Below are 9,064 nucleotides of genomic sequence, written 5' to 3'. Positions count from 1 at the left end.
CTCCCTGTTTCTGGCCACACTAGCCCGAGGAACTGGAAGCAAACCGGAGATAACCACCTTGGATGTCCTGCTTTTCAGCCTTCTTCCTAGTTCTCCGAAGTCTCGCTGTAGTATGTTCCTCCTCTTCTTCCCGACATCATTTGTGCCGACATGTACCACCACCTCTGGCTCTTCACCCTCATCCTTGAGGATTTCCTGCACTCTGTCCGCGATGTCTTTCACTCTAGCACCAGGAAAGCAACACACAATCCTTAAATCCCGTCTGCTGCCCCCAAAACCCCGGTCAGTTCCTCTCACGATGGAGTCCCCTATTACCACGGCTCTGTGCGATGTCCGACTCTTCCGCTCTGCCTCTGCGGCAACTTTTGATTGACAAACTTGTCCGCCTTGCGAACTGGCAGTGTCATCAGTCTCTGCTTCCTCAAGCTTCAACTTGTTCCTGACAGGTACTTCTCCCGGGGTCTCTTGCACCTGTCTCCTCTCCGCCTTCCTCATCGTCTGCTCTCTTCTGTTCTCTTCTGACATGATTGGTATAATAACATCGCTGAAGGTCTTGTCCAGAAAGATCTCGTTCTCTCGGATGAGCCTAAGGTCTTCAAGTTCTTTCGTCAGCGCTGCAATATGCTCGGTCAATTGCTGAATGTGCACACATTTTCCACACTTATACGAGCCAGACACACCAGAGTCGTTGACCTCCCACATCAAGCACGTAGCCCACTGGACCAGCTGGGCAATCATGTCTTCACCCTCTTCAACTGTGGTGTAATCACTGTGGTGTCGGAGGGTGCATGGTATAATGAGAGGCTGAATAGGGTGGGGTTGTTTCCCTGGAGTGTTGGCGGCTGAGGGTGACCTTATAGAGGTTCATAAAATCATGAGGGGCATGGATAGGGTAAATAGGCCAGAGGAGGTGGCTGGTACAATTACAAAGGCATCTGGATGGGTGTGTGAAGCGGAAGGATTTGGAAGGATATGGACCAAATATTGGCAAATGGGTCACTAGATTTATACAGGATATCTTGACAGCATGGATGTGTTGGATCAAAAGATCTATTACTGTGTTGTATATCTGTTTGATAACAGTTGCTTTATTTCTGTTGATGTAAATATTGTTATAAATCATAGCTGGGTACTAATAGTTAGATGTAAGGGAGAGAGAATTCCTCAAGTAGGACGTGACAAGAATCCTAGGAGACCTCAATTCTGGTTTACTATGTAATGAACAAACTTTAAGCACGAGCACCAATTGTGCGTTAATGTCTAATTTTGTTTCATTTTGTTTTATTCTTTGCTATAACGACTCTCTCGGTCTGGATGGTTGACAGGCTGAGAGATTGTAGGTTGGGCCTTTATCGACTGAATGTTTTATTGTTCTGAAAGCTGTAAAAGCGGCTCAAAGTTTCAGCAGAAATCCCGCAGAGCTGAGAACAGTCGATATCTTACTCTGTGGGAACAGGGAGATCAACAGAGGACAGAGAAATCAGGACCTGAAATCCGAGCTGACAACAGACTACCATGTTATTAGTGCTTTGGTTAGCAGTGCCAACCCTCTACCTTTACCTCGCTTCCCATTCAACTTGAATGACATGTATCCCCTCGATATTCAGGATCCAATCCTTGTCATTCCTGAAGTCATGTCTCTGTCAGGAGTCTCAGATCATATTCTCTTCAACGTGTAGTCAATTCATTCACTTTTGTTACAATGCAGCACACATTCAGACATAGTCTTCAGTTTCAATTTTTGCATCCCTTTCTATCATTCTCTGATGTTCATTTTCCACATCACTACATTGCTCACCTGCCTTGATTTGGATTGGCCATGAGAAATGCAGGTTATACATTCACAGTAATAGGCCATTTGGCCCATCGAGCCTACTCCACCATTCATTAAGATCATGGATGATCCATCCATCATCTCAGCTCCTCTTACCTGCATTATCCCGACTACCTACCATGAAAAATCTACGACTACCCACATTCACCCACCATGAAAAATCCCATCGAACTGTCTTGAATATGCCTGCTTCTATTGCTTCCTTGGGCAAAGAATTCCATAGATTCACCACTCTCCAGGAAAAGCAGTTTCTTCTTCCCTGTCCTAAACCTACTCCCCCTAATCTTGTGGCCTAGTCTCACCCACCAGCAGAAACTACTGGACAGAGTGGATAAGGGTGGCATGCTCTTTGGAGGGGTCAGTGTGGACTTGATGGGCTGAATGACCTGCTTCCACACTGTAGGCCTTCTATGACTTACCGCAGTTGTGTTTGCCCCAGATCACAGACCCAGAACCTCTCACCTTCTGCAAATTGAAACACAAGTCCCACCCTGCCCTCTCATATGTGTGTTGTCTAACTGTTTAATCGTTTCTAGTGAATACAACCCATACCTCCCACTGCTGCCAGTAACCTTTACAATGCTGATGAAACAATGCAATACCTGCAGTGCTGAAAATTGTAAGGCTTCTAACAATACCAGTCACTGATTCCTTCTGATGAACAGCATTGGAAATACAATGTTGGAGGTTGAATGAAATGAGCAGTTTAAAACAGAAGGAGAAAGTGAGGACTGCAGATGCTGGAGACCAGAGTTGAAAAATGTTGTGCTGGAAAAACACAGCAGGCCAGGCAGCATCCGAGGAGAAGGGCTTATGCCCGAAACGTTGATTCGCCTGCTCATCGGATGCTGCCTAGCCTGTTGTGTTTTTCCAGCATCACATTTTTCAATTCTCAGTTTAAAACAGAAACCCACCTAACCCTTGGCTAGGCTCCCCGCTCAGGACACTTTACTTATTGCCAGGAAACCTTAAAACACTTCAACCCCACATTGCAACAAATTCCCACTTTCCACCAAAATCCTGAATGACCTCAATCAGTTGCTGTCTCACAAATGAAAGATTTCATTGCAGCTTCTGTTCCCAGTAAGGGCAAAACATCTTTGAAAGCTGCTCTTAAAGTCCAGTCTTCACAACGACACTGCTGTTTTCCTTCAGTCCAACTCATCCATGCTGACCAGATATCCTAAATTAACATAGCCCGTATCCCTCTCAACCCTCCCTATTCACTTACCCATCCAGATTCTTTTGAATTGTTGTGATCATATCAGCCTCCACCACTTCTTCTGCAGCTCATTCCATGCATGCATCACCCTCTGTGTGAGAAAGTTGCACGAGGTTCCTTTTAAATCTTTCCCCTCTCACCTCAAACGTATGCCCTCTAGTTTTGGACCCCCAACTCTGGAGAAAAGGTCTTGGCTATTCACCTAATCCATGCCCCTTATGAACTTCTGTGAATTCACCCCTCAGCCTCCAATGCTCCAGGGAAAACAGCCCCCACCTATTCAGCCTTCCCCATATAGCTCAAACCCTCCAAATTTGGCAACAACCTTGTAAATCTTTTCCAAACTGTTTCAAAGGTTTGCAACATTTTTCCTGTAGCAGGGAAACCAGAACTGAACGCAGTACTCCAAAAGTGGCCGAATCAATGTGCAGCCACAACATGACCTCCCAACCTCTGCACTGAAATGCACTGACCTATAAAGTGTACCTGCAACTCCACTTGCAAGGAACTATGAACCTGAACTCTAAGGTATCTTTGTTCAACAACACTTCCCATTAACTGTATAGATCCTGTCCTGATCTGCCTTTCCAAAATCCAAATTCCAAAATGGGGTTGAGAAATATCACCTGTGATTGAATGGCGGCGCAGACCTGATAGGTTGAATGCCCTAATTTCTATTCCTATGTCATATAGTTTCTTGCTGTCCTGGACACAATGAGCAAGAATAGGCCATTGTTTATCCAGCCTGTACCAGCATTGAACAGTTCATAACTGGATTTGAATATACTTACATCAAGGTGGATAGGCTGGGACTTTTTTCACTGGAGCATATGAGGTTGAGCGGTGACCTTATAGAGGATTATAAAATCATGAGGGGTATAGATGAGGAGTGCGGTGAATGTCCTTTCCTAAGGGTGGAGTTTTCAAGATTAGGGAGTAAATTTTGAAGACGAGAGGAGAAATATTTTTAAAAGTCATGAGGGCCAACTTTTTTTTTTAAAGAGAGTGGTTTGTGTGTGGAATAAATGTCCAGAGGAAGTGGTGAATGCAGGCACACTTACAATGTTTAAAAGATATTTATAAGTACATGAATATAGAAGGTTTGGAGGGGCCAAACACTGGCAGATGTGATTAGTTTAGTTTGAGAATATAGTCGGCATGGACTAATTGGACTGAAGGTTCCGTTTCTGTGCTGTATAACTCTGTAACTGTTCTGCACTGGTCTGAAAACCATTTTCTTGCCTTTCCCCATAACGATCCACTTTTTTGTTCTTCAAAGTTAAATGAACTCAGCTTTGAATACATTCAATGATCTACTTAACTGCAGGAAGACATCTCCACTTCTGAACTCAATTCCTCTTGTTTTCCTTATTGCTTGCTGCACCTGTCTGAAAGCTGGCATTGGCTGGTGTAGAAGGATGCTGAGGCCCATTTGTCCAATACACATCATTCCTGATGAAGAGCTCATGCCCGAAACGTCGATTCTCCTGCTCCTCGAATGCCGCTGACCAGCGTCACACTTTTCAACTCTGGTCTCCAGCATCTGCAGAGCTCACTTTCTCCACATCTCATTATATCACCATTTAAACAATGCATCTCCTTTGTTTTTTTCCACAGCAAAGGCTATAACTTCACATTGTGGCACTGCATTTGCTATGTATTTGCAAACTGACCTGGAACAACTTTTCCAGAGGGTAAAAACAATGACTGCAGATGCTGGAAACCAGATTCTGGATTAGTGGTGCTGGAAGAGCACAGCAGTTCAGGCAGCATCCAAGGAGCAGCGAAATCGACGTTTCGGGCAAAAGCCCTTTATCAGGAATAAAAGCAGTGAGCCTGGAGCGTGGAGAGATAAGCAATGTTGAGGAGATCGCATCGGGAGCCGCAGCAATCAACCACATCGCCCCGTGGCCCAACATTTCAACTCCCCCCTCCCACTCTGCCGAGGACATGGAGGTCCTGGGCCTCCTTCACCGCCGCTCCCTCACTACCAGACGCCTGGAGGAAGCCCCACCCCCACCCTCCTCTAGCTTATCTCTCCACGCTTCAGGCTCTCTGCCTTTATTCCTGATGAAGGGCTTTTGCCCGAAACGTCGATTTCGAAGCTCCTCGGATGCTGCCTGAACTGCTGTGCTCTTCCAGCACCACTGATCCAGAATCAACTTTTCCAGAGTCTATCCCCTCCCTCGATTCACTCTTTCCTTTCAGTTGCTGCAAGTCAACAATTGAACCCCAGAATGAAAAAAAAGTGGTGAGAAAAGAAACTGCTGTACTCACAAATGTTGGACAGAGGAAGGGAGTTACAGTCTCGGGTGAAGTTCAGTCTGCAGTCAGAGAGAAAGGAGTAGCTCACGGTCCCACCTCCGCATTTCGACAACAGCCGGCTCTGAATGGCAGGAGGACCAAACTCCTTCCAGTCCTCCAAGGTTTCCCATTGGTCCATGGAAAGGGGTTCCGCGCCGTTTCCGTGGACACCCAGGAGTACGCGCAGTGCTTTGCTGACACCGCGGAGTACGTTCAGTCTGCACTGAGGAGATGCTGGTGTTACTGACAAATTTTAACGTTAAAAATCACACAACACTAGGTTATAGTCCAATAGGCTTATTTGAAAGTACTAGCCTTTGGAGCACTGCTCCTTCCTTAGGTGGTTGTGGAGTATAAGATAATTTATGATTTTACGATGTCATATTCAACAGCCACTGATGAAGGAGCAGTGCTCCGAAAGCTAGTGCTTCTAAATAAGCCTGTTCGACTGTAACTTGGTGTTGTGTGACTTTTAACTTTGTACACACCAGTCCAACACTGGCACCTCCAGGTCATGACAAATTTTGAGTGTCCAAATGCGAATAGGAGAGAAAAAAGCCGAAGCCACAATGTTTTCCCCCTGTGCCTCGACATTTTGTTCCTTTTGCATTTTGTCTGGCTGTTCAACGTTTCTGTCTTTTCCCCAGTGTAGATGTAGTCCAAAACTAGAGGTCACTAGTTGAGGGTGAGAGGGGAACGATTTTAAAAGATTTAAATGACGAGGAATAGAACATTCAACATTTACAGGGCAAAAGTGAGGACTGCAGATGCTGGAGATTAGATTCAAGAGTGTGGTTTTGGAAAAGCACAGCAGGTCAGACAACATCCGAGGAGCAGGAAAATCGACATTTCGAGCAAAAGCCCTTCATCAGGAAATAGCCACGGGGAACTGCAGGGCTGTAGTGCAATCAGATGTTTCTGGGTGGGATGCTGTTGGGAAGGTGTGAATTTGATGGCCGAATGGCCTGCAGGGATGCTATGAATCCACTGCCTTAGTCACGTGTATATTGAGAAATGAATGCCCCAAGTCTGCTGTGGGAGAAGTAGGCTCCAGTTCATGGGACACTGACACCAGTCCTCGGGTAACCCATTCACCTCTTACAGCCTGACCTTTGTTGTGGCCAAACTGCACATGCGCTGATGCGAGTTTCAGAAAGATTTTTGCAGCTTTTTTTAAGAATATGAACAAGCTTCCAGACTGTAATGATGTTTCTGAATATATCATTTTAGCTATTCTCAATTTCAAAAACCAGCTATTTCTCGGATACCCTTTTTCCCAGGAGAGTCATCATCATCCATTCTTTCTCTCTCCTTAGAAGGGTTTGATACAGTAATCAAAAAGGGCTGAGGCACAAGAAAGGATGGGGTGGGGGTTGGTGCATGCTGGTGGTGGTGGAGAAGGTAGAGAAAATGGACAAGGAGACAGAGGTTGGTGGGTAGAGAAAGACTGGAGTTCAGAGGGTTGGGGAGAGAATGGGGGGGTGCAGTGTGAGGAGAGAGAATGGGAGGTGCAGAGTGTGGGGAGAGAAAGAATGGATAGAGGGTAGTGGGTGGAGAGAGAATGGACACAGGGACACAGTGTGAGGAGAGAGACAGCACAAAATTCTACCTTCTCCAGGACTGGTGTCAGTGTCCAACGAACTGGAACCCACTCGTCCCATAGCAGGCTTGGGGCAATCATTTCTCAATATACACGTGGCTAAGGCAGTGGAATCATATCATCGCTACAGGCCATTCAGCCCATCGAATTCACACCAACCTTCCTAACAGCATCTCACCCAGGCCCACCTGATTATGCTACAGCCCTGCCGTTCCCATGGCTAATGTAGCCTAAGCTGCACATTCCTAGACACATTAGCACGGCCTATCCACCCTAACTTGCAGATATTTGGACTGTGGGAGGAAAGCAGAGGACCCGGAGGTAACCCATGCAGACACAAAGGGGAGAATGTGCCAAAGTCCACAAGAACAGTCGCCCGAGGGTGGACTCAACATGAGGTCCCTCATGTTGTGAGGTTAACAGCCCCCATTCCCCCCAACGTGTCTGCAGCCTGGCTTCCAGCTCCATCTTTGAGCTGAAGGTCCTCCAGCATATTTTTGCCCTGGGTGACAGCATCCAGAGCCTCCCACCTTCTGCAAATCGAAAGACAAGTCCCCCCTTGCCCTCTAGGAGAAAGTGTGGACTGCAGATGCTTGAGATCAGAGCCGAGAGTGTGGTGCTGGAAAAGCCCAGCAGGTCAGGAGAATCGATGTTTTGGGCACCTTGCCCTCTCCAACGTGTGTTCTGTGACTGCTTAATTGTTTCTAGTGGCCGAGCAGAGGCTGATAGCAAAAGTTTGGAATACATGAGAATGGACTCAACTGGGACCTTGGGTTCATGTCACACTACAGGAGACCCAGCTACACAATGTGCTCTCTCTCACACACAAGCATACACTCTTACATACTCACATGCTTGTGCAGACCCTCTCTGATAGTTTCAAACCAGCAGCAGCCACAACACATGTTCATTTAGACAACAGAACACAGGCTTCTGCACAAAATGGACACAAATTTATTTCACAAGGAAACAAGCATTTTCATACAGCTGAACACAACATTGTCTGTGTATATCTCTGTGGACATGTTTGTAAAAGTCAGTGATTCTGTGTCTCACTCTATTGCACTTCCGTCTCGGTGTTAATGTCTGTTTTTCTGTGTTGGTGTGACCCTCTCTGCAAGCAATGGGACGCAGTTTATCTTGGAGGGAAGTTTGAGTGTGTCTGTCTGTGTATGAATGACAAACTCTGTCTGCAATGGCACACACTGTCCTGGAAGCGATGATTCGGAGATGCCGGTGTTGGACTGGGGTGTACAAAGTTAAAAATCACACAACACCAGGTTATAATCATCGAGGTAAAAACAATGACTGCAGATGCTGGAAACCAGATTCTGGATCAGTGGTGATGGAAGAGCACAGCAATTCAGGCAGCATCCGAGGACAGGCAAAATCGAAGTTTCGGGCAAAAGCCCTTCATCAGGAATAAGGGCAGAGAGCCTGAAGCGTGGAGAGATAAGCTAGAGGACGGTGGAGGTGGGGATAGAGTAGTATAGAGTACAATAGGTCAGTGGGGAAGGAGATGAAGGTGATAGGTCAGGGAGGAGAGGGTGGAGTGGATAGGTGGAAAAGGAGCTGGGCAGGTCGGACAAGTCCGGACAAGTCAGGGGATCGTGTTGCTGGAGGTTAGAAACTAGGATGAGGTGGGGGAAGGGGAAATGAGGAAACTGTTGAAATCCACATTGATGCCCTGGGGTTGAAGTGTTCCAAGGCGGAAGATGAGGCGTTCTTCCTCCAGGCATCTGGTGGTGAAGGAGCGGCGGTGGAGGAGGCCCAGCACCTCCATACCCTCAGCAGAGTGGGAGGGGGAGTTGAAATCCTCGGCAGAGTGGGAGGGGGAGTTCAAATGTTGAGCCACGGGGCGGTTTGGTTGATTGGTGCGGGTGCCACGGAGATGTTCCCTAAAGCGCTCTGCTAGGAGGCGCCCAGTCTCCATAAGACTCATGTGTTGCACTGTGTATAATAAACTTCACTACAACACTCCTGTGTTACAGTGTGAATAATAAACTTCATTATAACACTCCCGTCTTACAGTGTGTATAATAAACTTCACTACAATACTCCTGTGTTACAGTGTGTATAATAAACTTCACTACAACACTCCTGT

At 46.6% G+C, this 9,064-nt stretch overlaps 2 protein-coding genes across 2 annotated transcripts in view; one reads left to right on the top strand and one right to left on the bottom strand.

Moving 5' to 3' along the window:
- The window catches only part of LOC122543520 (gastrula zinc finger protein XlCGF26.1-like), a 22,118-nt gene extending 16,704 nt beyond the window's left edge, over positions 1-5,414 (bottom strand). Inside the window, exon 1 of the mRNA XM_043682297.1 lies at positions 5,334-5,414. The gene's annotated coding sequence lies outside the window, so the exon portion shown is untranslated. The remainder of the gene's footprint in view (positions 1-5,333) is intronic.
- LOC122543529 (zinc finger protein 239-like) overlaps positions 1-9,064 on the top strand; it is a 75,461-nt gene that overhangs the window by 46,772 nt on the left and 19,625 nt on the right. The gene's annotated exons all lie outside the window — the stretch shown is intronic.

This window comes from Chiloscyllium plagiosum, chromosome 44 (assembly GCF_004010195.1).
Source record: "Chiloscyllium plagiosum isolate BGI_BamShark_2017 chromosome 44, ASM401019v2, whole genome shotgun sequence".
Taxonomy (NCBI): Eukaryota; Metazoa; Chordata; class Chondrichthyes; order Orectolobiformes; family Hemiscylliidae; genus Chiloscyllium; species Chiloscyllium plagiosum.
This window is presented reverse-complemented; position numbering and strand designations above follow the sequence as displayed.